This window comes from Henckelia pumila, chromosome 2, assembly GCF_033568475.1.
Source record: "Henckelia pumila isolate YLH828 chromosome 2, ASM3356847v2, whole genome shotgun sequence".
Lineage (NCBI taxonomy): Eukaryota > Viridiplantae > Streptophyta > Magnoliopsida > Lamiales > Gesneriaceae > Henckelia > Henckelia pumila.
In genome coordinates, this window is record NC_133121.1 from 70,278,235 (window position 1) to 70,296,125 (window position 17,891).

Here is a 17,891-nt window from a genome sequence, read left to right on the forward strand (position 1 = left end):
TTTGTTAAAGAAATTTTATTTAAGTATTTAGTTGTGGGGATTTTTATGCATGAGAGTTTTTCATGATTTAGTAATTAATTTTATGATAAATTATTTTAAGTATGATATATATATACATGATATTATTAGTTTATAGTAAAGAAATAAATTAAGGTATAAAGTATATTTATATATATATATATATATATATATATATATATTTAAATTCAGTTTTAGTTTTTGTGTCGTTTCACAATTAGTCTGTGTTTGGATGTGTTTGAGTGTGTATCTATGTATATTCTTAAGGTTCTTAGCCTTATACACGAGGGTCGGACATTAGTGAGGTGCTACGGATCTTGTAGCAGAGCTGCTGACAAAGCCTTCGACATTAGGGGGCTGACGGCGGATGCATATATAACCCTAGATCCCTAATAGTATTAGAGTGTATCTATTAGCTTAAGTAAGGTTTCTAGACCAGTATTAGTGATACTGTATTATTATAACTGACTGTAGATACTTGTTCATCTAGGACAGTTGATGGAGGTAAAGAGTACTGACTGAGATATCCAACGAGTATGCATGCTTATGTGTTGCATATTATATGTAATGATACATGTTTTACTGCTGTTGTATATTATGTTGTATGTGCATATTCATGTTGAGCCGAGTCTCCTTTGAGATAGCCTTAATAATAGTAGGGTCGTTCAGCCTTACATTCTTTGATATATTGTCTGACATCAGGAGACACTGCAATGACGGGGACTGACGCTACAGTGGTTCAGACGAGTGTGTGGAGGTACCCAACAGAGTTGACCCCAGATGATACTACATACTAATTGGCGCCCAGACTGAGCAGAGATATTATGTTAACAAGTACCCAGTCATATGCATGCATCATACTAGTTTAATACTCGTACTTTACGTTCTGATATAGTCGCTCACGTACATGTTTTTGTATTTTTTGGACACTCCATTTGACGGTACAGGTTTGCACATGGAACAAGAGCGATACCATTGATTAGTCGATGATCAAGGCTTGGTAGAAGGGGTTGCCGCTGGTTTCTAGATTAAGCTTCATTTGGTATTGACCAAAAAATTTTGGTTATGAATAAATCTATCAAGTGGAAAAGGTCAAGCAATAGTAAATGGATAACGAGTCCAAGTATGGATCACACAGAGACTGCAGTTAATGCTCAAGATTTAATTAGTTTATTTAATATAGAAAAAATAATAAAAAGGGTGCATTGAGTTTAAAAAAATTCAATTACCATAAAATAAAATTAAAATAGCTCAAGGATAAATTTAATTAAAACGAGACAACCAAGACACACGAAGGTATCAAACTAATTTATGATCATTATGGCACATAATGAAAATCATGTTTATTCCAATCAAGATGAATTTTCCTATCTTATTCAAAAATCTATTTCTAGACTTGCTAAACCTATTCAAGTTAGAAGGATTAATTATTTCTAATTAATTATAATCAAACTCAAATGCATTCAATATTTATGAAAATTCAGTTTTCACCTAAAACCGCATACTGAAACCGAATACTATTTTTAGTCGGTTTAACCATATGTTGATTGACATCTTTGAAGTTATATTTATTCAATACTCTTTCGATTCATGACTAATCAATACACATGTGACTAGGTGATCAGACTTATTTACAAGACATATTAATCTAACATCAATCAATAATCATAAATATTCAAAATATAACAAACATGTAACCAAGTCTCAAACATAAATTAGTTTCAACCCAATCCCGTGGTCTTGGTTGAAGAAATCTACTCAATAAACGAAAACAATATTCAAAAACAATGTTTTAATCATCAAAAGAAGAAGAATTTAAACGAAGAAGATGAAGTGTTCTTCCAAAGCTTCAAATCCTCCAAAGCCCTAGTCGCCGCCTTCAAAATATGATTCAATTGCCAAAATTCTGATGAAAAATATGTATTTATACGTCCAAGAATCATGCCTTATGTTTTATTTTTAAAAGAGTCCGAATTTTGCAATTTTCTTGGCCGGTGATCGCGCTCGAGCGGGCAGATTTTGCGCTCGAGCGCGATCTTTTCTGCACAAGAATTATTTCTGCACAGCCGCAGTGCCTAGGCAATGTAAACTTATGCCTAGGCGCTCATTTTTGCTTCCCAGGGCACACCCGCGCCCTGTTGGAAGCTCAGGGGCAGCGCCCCTGCTTCTCCTTTCTTCATTTTTCTTCTTTCACGCAATATTCTTGAAAAATCATATTTTCATTTACAGTTATTGGATCGAGTTGAAATTTGGGCAGGAGCTTCACAACATCTCATATTTTATTTTTGAATAGTTAAGATCAGTTTTGGATCTTTCTAGAATCATAAAAAATATTTGTACAATCGATTCTTTGTAATTCCTTCTTGTGGCTCTTCTTTTGCTCCAAAAACTTGATTTCATCATTGTACCTACATGTAAACCAGGGAACGTGAAATGAGGACAATATGAATGAATAACAATAAAATTAAACTTAAATGACACTAAGACAACACGAATGCATGCAAAATGAACTCAAAAACTAACACAAAATAATGCATGAAAACACTCTTATCAATTCCCCCATACACTACAAGAAAAAGGCAAACGACAACGGATTATATCCGTTGTCGTATGGGTTCAAAAATCGTTGTACTTTTCAGTGTTGTCGAAATTACACCCTACGACAACGATTTATATCCGTTGTCTATGAAGGCATACGACAACGATTTTGCAATAGTTTAAATCTGTTGTCTTTTGGAATTTACGACAACGGTTTTGCAACAATTTAAATCCGTTGTCTTTTGAGACTTACGACAATGGTTTTAAAATGTTATCTTTTAGCATGTTTTTTAATAACCAGGTTTTTTACAACAGTTTTATTTGAGCAAAGACAATGGTGAAAAACCGTTATCTTTTTTAAGCTGTAAAACAAAAAAAAATTTAAAATTTAAAAACACTAATTTTAATATTATAATCACTCGAAATTAAAAATTTCAAAAATAAAATTAATATATAATTTTCAACATTTTAAATAATTCAAAATTAAAAATAATCGAATTATACTTCAATGAAGACTAAAAAATAAATTAATACATTAATCTCGATAAACATTTTTTTTTGAGGGGCCTAATCTCGATAAACATGAAACACCCTTCAACAATATCTTTTCCTATAACTCATTTCTTTTTCAATGTTTTCCATTCAAACCTGATACAAGTAGAAAACAACTGTCAAGCAAAAATTAAGAGATAGCCAAAACATTAAAATGAAAAGTACTACAGAAAAATACAAAAATTCTGCCAGAAAAATTCTAATGCAATGCAATTTGTCGAGCATCTTCTAGTAGATATTCGACTACCATGTCTCTTAAAAGCTCTGCAACTGGAAGATTATTTCATCACTGAATATAATGATAAGAGTAAGAAACACATATTTGATTTGAAAATGAAATGGTCATATACAAGATAGAACTTAGAACATTAAATGCACTACGTAGTCAATATCACTCTTTAGAGGATAAACATAAAATGAATATGGATGAAAACTCAGCAAACTCTTCAAAATACTCATGTGGAGAAGACAAAGAAAAAAGAAATGCATGGATTTAGTTAATCATCTCTAATCACTCCGAGAATGGAATAGAACAAAAAGTAGTACGAAACAGGGGAATAAAACATACCGACTGTGTCACAAACAGAGAAAATAACCTGCAATATTAGCGACAATTTAAATCAATGTTCAAAAAAATCCTATTCCAAGAAGATTGTACAGTAGGAGATTAAAATTCTTTGAGAAACATACTTGCTTCACATCGTACCTGACTATTTCATGCGATCAAACATATTACGCATCATACCGTGATGTATAAATTAAAATTAGTATGCCAAGTAACAAAATTGCTATTACTATATCAAGACTTTTGGATTGAAACCGGATTAATTAGACCAAATAATCTATCATTCTATAGCTCGTAGTAATATAATGAGGAAATGAGGGAATTGAACAGAGCATCTAAGTGCTAAAAAATTCAATTGATAAACCTTCTGAAACACGACACAATCTCCAAATATTTTTAAATGTAAATTTACTCAGAAATATATGTAAATACAATCGCGGTTGTTGTTATTGTTGTGGTTGTTGTGATAGACGTGATTGCTGGTGTTTTCAATAATAATTTCCAGCGTTGGTGTTTCTGATTTTCGGAATAGTCCATATACCGCCATTTGTAGCAGCTCCAAGAAGAATCCGATCACATTTGGAAGCTACATATGTACAAAATCAAATTTTTTTGGTTAAAAAACAAGAATATATAATAGTGGACACAAACTCGAGTAATAATTGTTTGCACATAAAAATTGGCAATTTTTGTGTGTTGCGCAGGTGTGCCAAGAACGTGAGTGCCAAAATGAAATAAATAAAAAAAATAAAAATCTAACTTCTAAAATCATGCAAATGTGAGCCCCGGTTTCATCGTCGGTCTCAATTCTACCGGTTAAACGCCAGAGAACATAAGGAATAAACAAGAAAAATCATTAATAGCAATTAAAACTTCAACATTACTACTAAAAATTTGAAAATGACAAGTGTTTGTCATAAAACAAAACAAAAGATGTTGCTGGAAAGCTCGAGGAACTACGAAATATGACTGAAAATATGTACTGAAAATCTAGAACAATGATGAAATTTTTAAAATGTGCAGAAATATGCTGAAGAATTCGAGCTTTTGGAGCTTGGAATTGTTGGATTGTTGGTTGTTCTTGTGTTCTGCATGAATGCACTTTTTATATGCTGGTTCTCGAGTCAGTTCCTCAACTGCTCACCTCCACTAGCCCCACTACTTGCAGCACTAATAGCCCCATTAACAGCCCCACTAACTCTTAACTACTTTGACTTGGTATTTCTCTCACTCTTTCTCAGCTTGGTTCCCTGAGTGCCCAACTTCACCATCCCACTACTTGTAATTGTTTTGACTTGGTCCTCTCACTCTTTCTCTGCTTGGTTCCTCGAGAGTCAATCCGGTTCCCCGAGTGCAGTAGTGGGTCTTGGAAGTTGTTGACCAATTCTTTGCAGTTTCTATAACTTTATTGGGCTTTAATTCACCGAAATCTATCATTAAATTTTTTAATTGATTAAATGATAAATTAATGGCACAAATTAATTTATGGGTCAAACAATTGCCCCCCGCAAGCTTTTGGCCCAACGGGCCAATATGCTTGGATATAATATCACGCATTGAGCTGAGTTTCCCGCAAGATTTTGGCCCAACCGGCCAATATGCAGGAGAAAACCTGTTCCTTGATTGTGAAATATTGTTCCTTTGCTGGTAAGTATCGCTTTGTGGCCCTCGAGCCATGGTTTCTACTTGTATATATGAGCAGTTCTTTGATGTCACATTTCCACAATGATATAAAATGTTCCTTGGCCCGTGGGCCATGGTTTCTCCAGTATGCGAGTAGTTCCTCGACCTTTGGATTTTGGTTCCTCCAGGACGTAATGGGTTCCTCGGTCCTTGAGTGGTTCTTTGATACACTTTGTACTTACTTTTGTACCTATACAAAAAGTGCATGATAACCAAAGGTTGAGAGAGATATGGTGCCCCCCGAGTATTCATAGAATTGCGTTCTCGATTGATGGTTCCCTATAAACCTGCAGAACACTTTTGGTTAATGACAAAAAATTGTTGAAAAACTGAAATCTTACTGTTATACTTCAGATTTTGAGGAGTTCTTTTCCACACTTCTTCCTCTCTTTTGTGAAGTGGAGTGCATCGATCAACATCATTCTCTTGATTGAGATTTACCAAGCAGCGGGTATCGCCTGCTGGGGAACTCCCACTTGATTTTCCACCTTCATTGGGGTTACGACTTTCCTCAGCAGTTTTCTTAGGGTTCATCGTCTGTTCTTGAGATATGGCGATTTTAGGAACAGATTATCCACCAGATTTGATTTTTTTCATCTTACCTCGCATGAAGCCCATGGCCGAAATCACAAGCCTATGTGCCTCCTCCATACGTTCCATGGTGTTCAACATTATTTCCATCATCTCCAGTTCCTTAGTGTTGATGGAATCAAGATGAACTGAACTGATCCTTGCACTTTCTGATCCATAATATTCTGGTGGTTCCTCGGACTCTTCTTCTTGTGCAGAAAAATCGTCACCTCCTTCGTTAATGCTTCCTTCGGTCTTCGACGTCATTGGTCCCACCGGGCGTGCCAAAATTATGTTTGCACATAAAAATTGGCAATTTTTGTGTGTTGCGTAGGCTTTCCAGACACGTGAGTGCCGAAATGAAATAAAAATGAAAAATAAAATCTAACTTCTAAAATCAAGCGAATGAGAGCCCCGGTTTCATCGTCGGTCTCAATTCTACCGGTTAAACGCCAAATAAACATAAGGAATAAAGAAGAAAAATCATTAATAGCAATTGAAACTTCAACATTACTACTAAAAATTTGAAAATTACAAGTGTTTGCCATAAAACAAAACAAAAGATGTTGCTGGAAAGCTCGAGAAACTACGAAATATGACTGAAAATATGTATTGAAAATCTAGAACAATGATGAAATTTTGAAAATGTGCAGAAATATGCTGAAGAATTCGAGCTTTTGGAGCTTGGAATTGTTGGATTGTTGGTTGTTCTTGTGTTCTGCATGAATGCACCTTTTATATGCTGTTTCCCGAGTCAGTTCCTCAACTGATCACCTCCACTAGCCCCACTACTTGCAGCACTAACAGCCCCATTAACAGCCCCACTAACTCTTAACTGCTTTGACTTGGTCTTCCTCTCACTCTTTCTCAGCTTGGTTCCTCGAGTGCCGAAGGATCCTTGAGTGCCCAACTTCACCATCCCACTACTTGTAACTGTTTTGACTTGGTCTTCTCCTCTTTCTCTGATTGGTTCCTCGAGAGTCAATCCGGTTCCCCGAGTGCAGTAGTGGGTCTTGGAAGTTGTTGACAAATTCTATAGTAACCCGTATCCAGAATTAGCGATTAATGAGTATATTAATCGTGTAATCATGTTTAGATTAAGTAAAACATGATTAAAGAAATTCCAAAAGGGTTAACGGAGTTCATAAATGGATCCAGGACACTCGAAAATGGCTTAGAAGGCCCCAAGACTCGAGTGGGATCGGAACCACCGTTCCAGGATCGGAGCTTCCGATCTTGGTGACATCGGAACCAAATCGGAACCAAATCGGAAGCATGGAGATCGGAACTTCCGATCAGCAATCGGAGCTTCCGATCGGCTGTCGGTGACAGGTGTGTGGTTGCATGTGGTTGGGTTTGACACGTGGCATCGGAGCTTCCGATCGGAGGAACGGAGCTTCCGATCTACACGTTCGGAGCTTCCGATCAGGAACGGAGCTTCCGATCGTTGTCTATAAATATAGGTGCGAGGGCTTCATTTCAAAGCGCACCGAATTCCTCTCCTTCGCCCTCGTGGCTCTATTTTAGGGCTTTGGGTACTCTTATTTTAGAGTTGGAGTAAGGAACATATTTTAGTATAGTCGGACAGTGTCTGACATAGTAGCGGAGCAGTGCTCGTGTAGCGGAGCAGTGCTCGAGGCTGTGGAGCTGCAGCAGGGGTGTACCCCTAGTTGCGAGATAGTCGCCATCAGCGGGCTGACGACGGACGCAGGTATAGCTATGGTCTCCTTAAATTATTTAGGAGTATGCAATAGCTTAGTTAAGGCTTTTAGAGCTTAATGAATGATGCATGGGTATTTGCATTGTAGAGCTGATGTAGGCTTTGAACCTAGAGTGGGACTGCTAGGAACTGCCTGTAGAAAGGTACGTAAGTACAGACTGAGATAGCCATCGGGTTTTGCATGCTTATATGTTGCATTTATGTGTCATATTATTATGCAGCATGTGCATATCATATTGTGACTGTCCATCTTTTGAGATGAGCCATGTAGGGCCGCTCACCCCTGTTAGGACGGTTGATGTCTAGGGCCTAGTGACTGACGGGTCATGGGTGATTAGCATCTGGGGACACAGTCTACGTCCTGTAGGAATGAGCATTGTACACAGGGTTTGCTCCCCAGGTTGTACCACTCATGTCCTAGGCGCCATTACTGAGCAATTATATACAGTTATCCCAGATATGGATACCCTATCATTTGCATGCATCATATTTGTATATTTTACCCAGTGATTTCGTATTGAGCTCAGAGCTCACGTTAAGTCTTTTCTGTGTATCTGGACACCCCATTCGACGGGGCAGGTGTAGGTGCATGATTGAGCACCAGGAGTTTGGAGTAGCCAGTGACCAGTGAAGACAGCAGGATTAGCTGTAGGTTTTGCCTTTAGGGTTTATTTATTCGATTGGGTTGTATAATCGAATTTATTTAACCGGTTGTATTCTGCCGGTCTGTTTTTATTTAATGTCTTCCGCAGCGATTTATTTAATGCATGTTTAATTATGCTCTTAACTCTGATTAGGTAGTGGATCCGGGTAGGGTCCCTACAAATTCTTTGAAGTTCCTATAACTTTATTGGGTTTTAATTCACCGAGATCAACAAATAAAAAAATTGACTAATTATTCATATGTTTGAAGATTGAAACTTCCAGGCTCTTCTGAGTTCTGAATGTGGTGATATTTACCATAATCATTGCGCTCACATTATTCATATTCAAAGAAGAACCTGAAGAGCGAAATCTTGTGGTGGGATGGATCCGTGTTGCTATTTCTGTCAGTTTTTTTGCAGCCCCTTTGAGCATTGTGGTAATTATCTGTTAATTTGATCAACAATGTTAATTTGATCATAAATTTATATTGATGAATTATATATTAATTATGTTTTCAATTTTTTTAATTATGTGTGAATTCCCACATATATATATATATTGATGAATTATATATTAATTATGTTTTCAATTTTTTTAATTATGTGTGAATTCCCATATATATATATATATATATATATGGCTCCAAGTTGTCCAAACCCGCAGCGTGGACTACATGCCGTTCCCACTGTCATTCTTCTTGACACTCAGTGGAGTCTTGTGGTTTGCTTACGGCCTATTAAAGAGAGATCTATGTGTTGCCATAAGTGATCAACCCAATATTATATTATTGTTTGTACACAAAATTGGCTCGAGCGGGTTGATTGCAGGTGTGCCAGGCACGTGAGTGCCAAATAAAAAAAATAAATGAAAGTAAAAATCAAACTTCTAAAACCAAGAGAAAATGAGTTCCGGTTTCGTCGCCGGTCTCAAGTCCACCGATAAAACACTAAAGAACTAAAATAAAGTAAATGAAGAATTATTTATTGCAACCGAATATTGATTCTTTGCTACTGAAAATTCAAAATGACAAGTGTTTGCCATACTAATCACAAAATAAAATGCTGTAATAGTTCGAGGAACCCAACAAAAATAAGCTAAATATGAACGCTAAAATGTCTAGAAAATGACAAGATGAAGGTACGAAATTTTTGCAGAAAGATTGCTGAAAATACAGAGCTTTTTGAGAGCTATGTTTGATGTTGAGATGATGTCTGCTTTCTCTTCTCTTCAGATGGCTCTTTTGTTCCCAATTCCGTAACTTCCACCCCACTATCTCTCAACATGGGCCACATTCTTTTCAACTGATTTTTGACTAGGTCATTCTTTTTAAATGTGACTTCTCCTTCGTTTCTTGCTGATGGACATCCGTCTTGTGGGCTTCATCGGGTGGGCCGAACCACTTGGGCTGCATGGTTTTTAAAAACTGGGCCAAGGAACTCTAATTCATATAATATTTTATTTTATGGGTTAAAAATTGCCCCTTGCAGGTTGACGGCCCATTGGGCAATAAAAACTGGATGATGAATTTCTCACTACCTATCGAGCCAATTGATATGCTTTATGACTTGATTTTTCAAAAAAATCTCAATGATCATGTTCTTCAAATTTTGAATCACTTTGATCACGTCACCTCAGCATTATCATTATTGTTCCTCCGATATTCGTGCCTCTCTTTTTCTTTCCCTAGGGCTTTTCATCTTCACCGAGTAATTACTTTGAGCTGGTTTAGAGTTTCATCCCTTCACATTGTGTAAAACCTCGATAGCCTAGGTTTTGTTCTAACATCCCGCTGCTTCTCCAACCCGTAAGTTTATCTCCCTTTGGTGGTTCATTTGCTGAAACCTGCATACATAACAGAAAATATCCCTCAATGGCTTAATTCACCTTTTATTTGTGCAGTATTTACTCCTTGTTTTCCATGGCGTCTACTCCTTCCACTTCATCAATCGCTCCTGAGGAAATGGAGGTCATCAGGTAAGTTCAATCTCCTTGAGCTCACGGCTAACATCATTGCTTTGATTGCTTGGCATTCTTGTTGTCTTTATTTGACTTATGTTCATCACAGGCCTACAAATCCCCTTATTAAACCTAACTGTGTTGATGTTTTGGCAACCATATCCCACACTCCGTATGTAGAAGTTCCCTTGCCCTCAATAGTCTTTTCCAACCTGTTTCCCCTTGATTCTTTATCGGCGTCCTCACTACTTCTGACCAATTCTGTACAACCTCCTGCTAAGGCTGCTAAATTCAAATCTTGGCCCTGTTTTTATCCTAAATGGGTGAATTGGATCGATAAACTGGAACCTCATTTTGGTGATATTTGGAAATCCCAAGGGTTGTGTTACTTCATTCAGCATACGAAAGGTCCGTTCCCATTGCAAACCAACTTACTAGAATCTGCACTCCGTTTTTGGTCTCCCTCTAGCAATTCTTTCATATTCGCTTGTGTACCAATGACCATTACTCTTCATGATATCCTCCATTTATTGAGGATTCCCATCATTGGTATAGTAGCCCGTAACCAAAATTAGTAATTAAGGAATTAATCATTATTACTTGGGAAGAGTTTGGAATCTCCGAAGGTGAGTTTGGAAGCTCCGAACAGGATCAGAAGCTCCGATGGTATTACGTCAGGCATGACATGTGGCAGGATCGGAAGCTCCGATCACCCCTTATCCGAAGTCAACAAGTGATATTTTGACACGTGGCAGATCATGATCTTCAAAAGCTCCGATGGCAAGATCGGACGATCCGATCGAGGTTCGGACGTTCCGATTGAGGTTCGAAGGCTCCGATCGTTGTCTATAAATAGAAGGCCGAGAATTCATTCTCAATTGCCAATTCCGGATTTCCTCTCTACTCTAGACGTATTCGAGTTGTTCTAGCCTTCCTAGGCTTGACTCGAGATGTTGGAAAACTGGCGGTCAGATCAATCACGATTGATACCCGGTGCAGCGGAAGTTTAAAAATTTTGTTATGGAACAATTCCATGGTATGGGTATCAACCGTTCAACGATTAAATTATTGTGTGTGTAAAATTCAAATAACAATTAATTAAATTTTACCTCCAATCTCGCAACGAGATTAATGGACACCAACAGATTTGATCTGCTCTTGTTGTCTCTCCCTGGAACCGATGAACTCCTTCAATCAGGTCCACGAACAGAGGTTTAATCCCTCTGATAGATTGCACTAGAAAATCTATCAGAAGTTTTCTGCGAAGAGAATAAACGAATCTGATTCGCTATTCCAGACTGCAATTCAAAATCACAGACCGGAAAATCTCGGGCAGAGGGGGAGGGGTCGGCCGAACAGAGAGAGAGAGAGCTGGGTTCGAAAATTTTCTCTGTCTCAAAAATTATGACCTGTTGTGTGTAATTTCTGTACTGCAATAACTTATTTATAATGCAGGCCACTAACACCTTAGGGCCCATTAGTCATAAGTTAGGGCCCGACAAGCAAAGCCCGCATGTTCAGAAATTAATATAAAATTCATCGTGACTCCGATTGATAAACCGATTTTACCAATGTGCACAGAAACCATTTCTGCACATTTTAAAGTCAAGATAAATTTTCCTGAATCCGAATTCAGTGGTTTCCAAAAATGTCCATCCCTATGTCATTTTAGGAAATCCTACTCCCTTACTCTTATTTAAGAAGTCCAACTCCTTAGTTCATTAAATTTAACTCTTTAAATTTAACTATCTCAACGGGGATTAAAACTCCATTACACTGTGTGACCCTCAATGGTTCAGGGATACAGCTAGCCGTGGGCTCACAACTCCTTGTGACTCGGAACAACACTTTCCGACTTGCCCAACGAATCATGGTAAAGCGCCTAGCAACATCGCCCCATGATTCCCTAGGTATCACTGATAGTGCCTACAAGAACCAGTAGATTTTGGTTAGCGTACAGTACGGTCCCTTCATCCATATATCCCGATCGAATCAACAACCATTGGTATATCGAGAGTCGCTCAAGATTCGATAACTATGCAATACATCTTGAAGATCAAATTAGTGACATCGCATGTGCTACTAAGAAACCATTTCTTAAATCACATCAAGTACTCTGGCCAGAGATTCGTCACACTAATATCTCCTCAGATCGCATAGGATATCCACACTCGCAAGTATGTGGTGAATCCTTGACAACAATGCATCGACTCCTATATGTGTCGTAACTGTACCCAATCTCGACACCTGATGACCCCCATAGAGTCGGTAAACGAGTCAAAGCACAGCACTAGCATATAGAGTCTCCATGATGTTTCAAGTCGTAAGGACTAATGGTGTACAACCAAAACCGCGGACTTTATCCACTCGATAAGTGATAACCACTTGGAAAGTCCGGATAGGGTAGTTCGATTATTCATCCTATGAATATCCATTTGCATGCTTCGAACATCTCCATGTTCCCTACCAATGAAACGTGGTACTCCGCATCGCAAATGCTAGTCTCAAACTCGAGCGATCCTTATCCTTATTATCGGACGGCTCAATCGACTAGGAACAGTTTAGAATATACAGTGACTATAAGATGTATTTCATGATAGACATCTCCATGTTCTACCACATCTTACATACACTATGGTATATTCAAGGTCTTTATCAAAACAACAATAGTATATCACAATATAACAATATGAAGTAATATAAAGTCATTGCCATTAATAAAAGTGTAAATTACATTAAACAAAAGATTGTTTTTACAAAGAGTCATCAAAGCCCATAGCCACAAGTTGGCTCACTGGGCACCCACTCTTTCAATCTCCCACTTGCCCTATAGCCAACTAGTCATACTACGTAGACCCATTGCTTCGCGATGTTTGTCAAACAATGGTCCTGGCAAGGGCTTAGTAAGCGGATCAGCGATATTGTCTGCAGAGGCCACTCGTTCGACAGTGATGTCTCCTCTTTCCACAATCTCCCGGATGATGTGGTATTTCCTCAGTACGTGTTTGGATCTTTGATGAGACCTTGGTTCCTTTGCTTGAGCAACGGCACCCGTGTTGTCGCAGTACACCGGGACTGGACCAACAAATTCAGGAATGACGCCCAACTCTTGGACGAAATTCCTCATCCAAACGGCCTCTTTAGCAGCAGCTGATGCTGCAATGTATTCAGCCTCAGTGGTGGAATCCGCTGTGGTGTCCTGCTTGGAACTCTTCCAAGAGACAGCACCGCCATTGAGCATGAACACAAATCCAGAGGTTGACTTCGAGTCATCCACGTCACTTTGGAAGCTAGAGTCGGTATAGCCTTCCAATTTGAGTTCTCGTCCTCCATAAACCATGAACATATTCTTAGTCCTTCGCAAGTACTTAAGAATGTCCTTCACGGCTTTCCAATGCATTTGACCAGGATTAGACTGATATCTGCTCGTGACACTCAGAGCAAATGCTACATCCGGTCTAGTAGATATCATCCCATACATGATACTACCTATAGCTGACGCATATGGTACATGTGTCATATTCTCTATCTCTGCATCAGTCTTGGGACACATAGACTTGGATAGAGAAACTCCATGACACATGGGTAGATGTCCTCTCTTGGACCCATCCATTGAAAACCGTTTCAATATGGTGTCGATGTAGGTTGATTGTGTGAGTCCTATCATTCTCTTAGATCTATCTCTATAGATCTGTATCCCAAGAATGTAGGATGCCTCACCCAAATCCTTCATCGAGAATCTACCTGATAACCATATCTTTGTTGACTGCAACATCCCTACATCATTCCCAATGAGTAGGATGTCATCAACATAAAGTACTAAGAATGTCACAGCATCCTTAACTACTTTCTTGTACACGCACGGTTCCTCCGGGTTCTTGATGAAACCAAAATCTTTTATTGTTTCATCAAATTTCTGGTTCCAACTTCTTGATGCTTGTTTTAGACCATAAATTGATCTCTGAAGCTTGCATACCTTATGCTCGCTTCCCATGGAAGTGAACCCCTCTGGCTGCTTCATATAGATTTCTTCCTTAATGTCTCCATTAAGAAAAGCAGTCTTCACATCCATTTGCCATATCTCATAGTCATACCATGCAGCTATGGCAATAAGGATTCTTATGGACTTGAACATAGCAACTGGTGAAAAGGTTTCATCATAGTCAACTCCTTGCCTTTGAGTATAACCTTTCGCCACCAATCGCGCCTTGTAGGTCAATACCTTACCATCAGGCCCAAGCTTTCTTTTGTAGATCCATTTACACCCTATTTGAACAATTCCATCGGGAGGATCTACCAAAGACCAAACTTGGTTTGTATGCATCGAATCCAATTCTGACTGCATAGCTTCAAGCCATAAATTTTAATCCGCATCAGAAATTGCTTCCTTGAAGTTTCTTGGATCACATCCAATGTCGGGTTCATCTTGATCCCCTTCAAGAAGAAGACCATATCGAATAGGAGGTCTAGAAGTCCTCTCGGATCTTCTAGGTTCAGGCGTGTCCAGCAATGGTTCCTGAGGTGTAGGATCGTTATTTTGTATTTCGGGTTCTTCTCGAACTTCTTCGAGTTCCATCATCTCGCCTTTCTTATCCAATAAGAATTCCTTCTCCAAGAAGGTGGCATTCCTAGAAACAAACACCTTTGTTTCAGCAGGATAATAGAAATAATATCCGATTGAATTCTTCGGATACCCTACAAAATAACATAAGCTGGATCGACTATCCAACTTATCTCCCACTGTCTGCTTCACGTAAGCAGGACATCCCCAAATCCTCAAGTACGAATACTTAGGAGCTTTGCCATTCCATAACTCGTATGGTGTTTTGTCCACTGCTTTAGTGTGGACGTTGTTCAACAACAATACCGCCGTTTCAAGCGCATAGCCCCAAAACGAAGGTGGAAGCTCAGTGAAGCTCATCATAGATCGAACCATGTCCAACAAAGTTCGATTACGACGCTCCGATACACCATTAAGCTGTGGTGTCATAGGAGGAGTCCACTGAGAGAGAATCCCATTCTCTTTCAGATAGTCCAAAAACTCGGTACTCAAGTATTCTCCACCTCGATCCGATCGAAGTGCTTTAATACTTTTACCTAGCTTGTTTTCTACTTCAGCCCTGAATTCTTTGAACTTTTCAAATGCTTCAGACTTATATTTCATTAAATATAAATACCCATACCTTGAATAATCATCAGTAAAGGTAATGAAGTAGGTGTGGCCATGTTGAGTCCCTACTCTAAATGGACCACAAACATCTGTATGGATCAAATCCAACAGATTCTGACTACGCTCAGGTTTCCCCTTAAAAGGAGATTTAGTCATTTTTACTTTTAGGCAGGATTCACAAGTAGGTAGAGAATTAATATCAGACATATCAAACATGCCCTCTCCCACTAGCTTGTTCATCCTCCTTGAGGAAATATGACCTAGCCTAGCATGCCAAAGGTTTGCCGGGTTTTGACTATCGTTTTTCCTTTTGTTTGTTGTAGCCGGTTTATCAACATAATTCATTGGAACGTTTTTTAGTTTTAAGTTGTATAGATCGTTTTCAAATTGTCCATTTCCAATTAAACATTCATTCTTGTAAATATTGCAAATCTCATTCACAAAATTGCAAGAATAACCATCTCTATCTAGCATAGAAACAGAAATAATGTTTTAATTAAATCTGGAACAAATAAAACATCTATCAAAAGTAACTTAAAACCGTTCTGCAAAAATAAATATTTCCCATAGCTATGGATTTAACTCTGGAACCATTCCCGAGCCTTGACTGGGTCTCACCCATCCTTATCCTATTACTTCTTGTTATCATTTGCAACTCATTGCAAATATGAGATCTACATCTGGTATCCAATACCCAAGAAGTAGTATTAAGAAAAACATTTATTTCAATGTAAAACATACCCTTTGCAGTTCGCAACTGCTTGGGGTATTCCTTGCAGTTACGTTTCCAATTACCGGGTTTCTTGCAGTGATGGCAAACTTGTTTAGACTTGTCCAATTTTGCATGTAACATTTGGCCTTGAGATCATGGTCCAACCATTTCTCTAATTCGGCCAACCTTTCGGCAGTTACATCAGCCGGGGCTGTTTTCGGAGAAGCCTTTTCTAACACTTAGAAAATCTTTTTCCGAACTTAGGACAATCTTAACTTATGGAATCATTCTGTATTGTTTGCGTCAATAAGTTTGTTTTGTTGGAGAACAGAAACATGTGGATTACTGAGATAAAACAGACAATTATCGATGATTGTTTAAATAATTTACTAAGACATAAAATTGGCGAATTTTATTTTATGAATCTCACTCCCACTATTTTAACGATTTCACCACCCTCTAGTGAAAACGGGAAACTTTTTCCTTAGTGAGAACATGGAGTCCAATTGACAAACTTATGGTCCCGAATAATATCAGCCAACCATAATTCTCAAAAGGTAGAGCCCAATTGCTTCCTAAGCAACCCCCATGTATTTACCTCATGTCCAATAAGGGCCCAATAATATGACGCCGTTTAAAGTGACATGTCAAGATGACCCATCAATATTAAGTTGTGATGGACGGTCGCCATGTGGATCCCCCAATAATATGAGCCGATCCCATGGGAGTTCCACCCAACTTACAACATTTGTCGATCCAATGTACAGCTTTCCGACGGACGGGCCCCCCCAATAATATGAGCCGGACCGTATCCGCGGGTAGCATCACATACATTGACCGTTGATGGAAGGTAGGAACATTTAAACAATATTTAAATTTCCTTTATTTATCTTGATATAAATTTTAAATCATATTTAAAATGAGGGATTTTATTTATAAAAATATTTGTCTCATCATATTTAATTTATTGCATGCATTGCCGGATTCACGCAATTTATGTCTAAACATGCATACAATCATAATATCACATATTATATAGGATGATCGATTCCATTTCTAATTGACCCGTGGTTGCCAATCACGGGTCTTAGTCCAATCCTAGGTAATATGCAGTATGCAAATGCAATCCTATTACATATGCTTCCAATTTACATTTCTTCAGTCTTCATTGTCTGCTGGGCCCACCATCTTCAAATCTTGATCTCCCACTAAATCTAATGTATTTACAATAAATAACAATGACAAGTAGGGGATACATTTTTAGGGGGTGGGAACGGGCTATAAACCAAGCCCACTTTTATTACATATGACATTCATATCGGGCCATAAACCAGGCCCATTAATAAAACCAACAATAATAAAGACAAAATGTAAATTCCTAACATACACCTACAAAATTGGTCATGGCAATCGATCATCCTTATCCAATAACATTTAATTCAAAATTAATTTATTGGATAACATGCTGTGGCAATTCAAATTTAAACAAGATAAAATCATATTTTATATATAAAATCTCATTTCACATATAAAATCATATTTTATCTCTATATCAAATAAAATCATATTTTATCTATAAAATCCAATTTTACAAATAAAATCATATTTTACTTAATATATCATAAGATCATATCTTATCATCAATTGTACCAAAATAATTGATTTCAAAATTCAATTTACGGATAAAATATTAAAATTTTCCAAAAATTCAAATTTATCCAAAATCAATTTTAAAATTTACGGACTCGAACAATTCGATCCG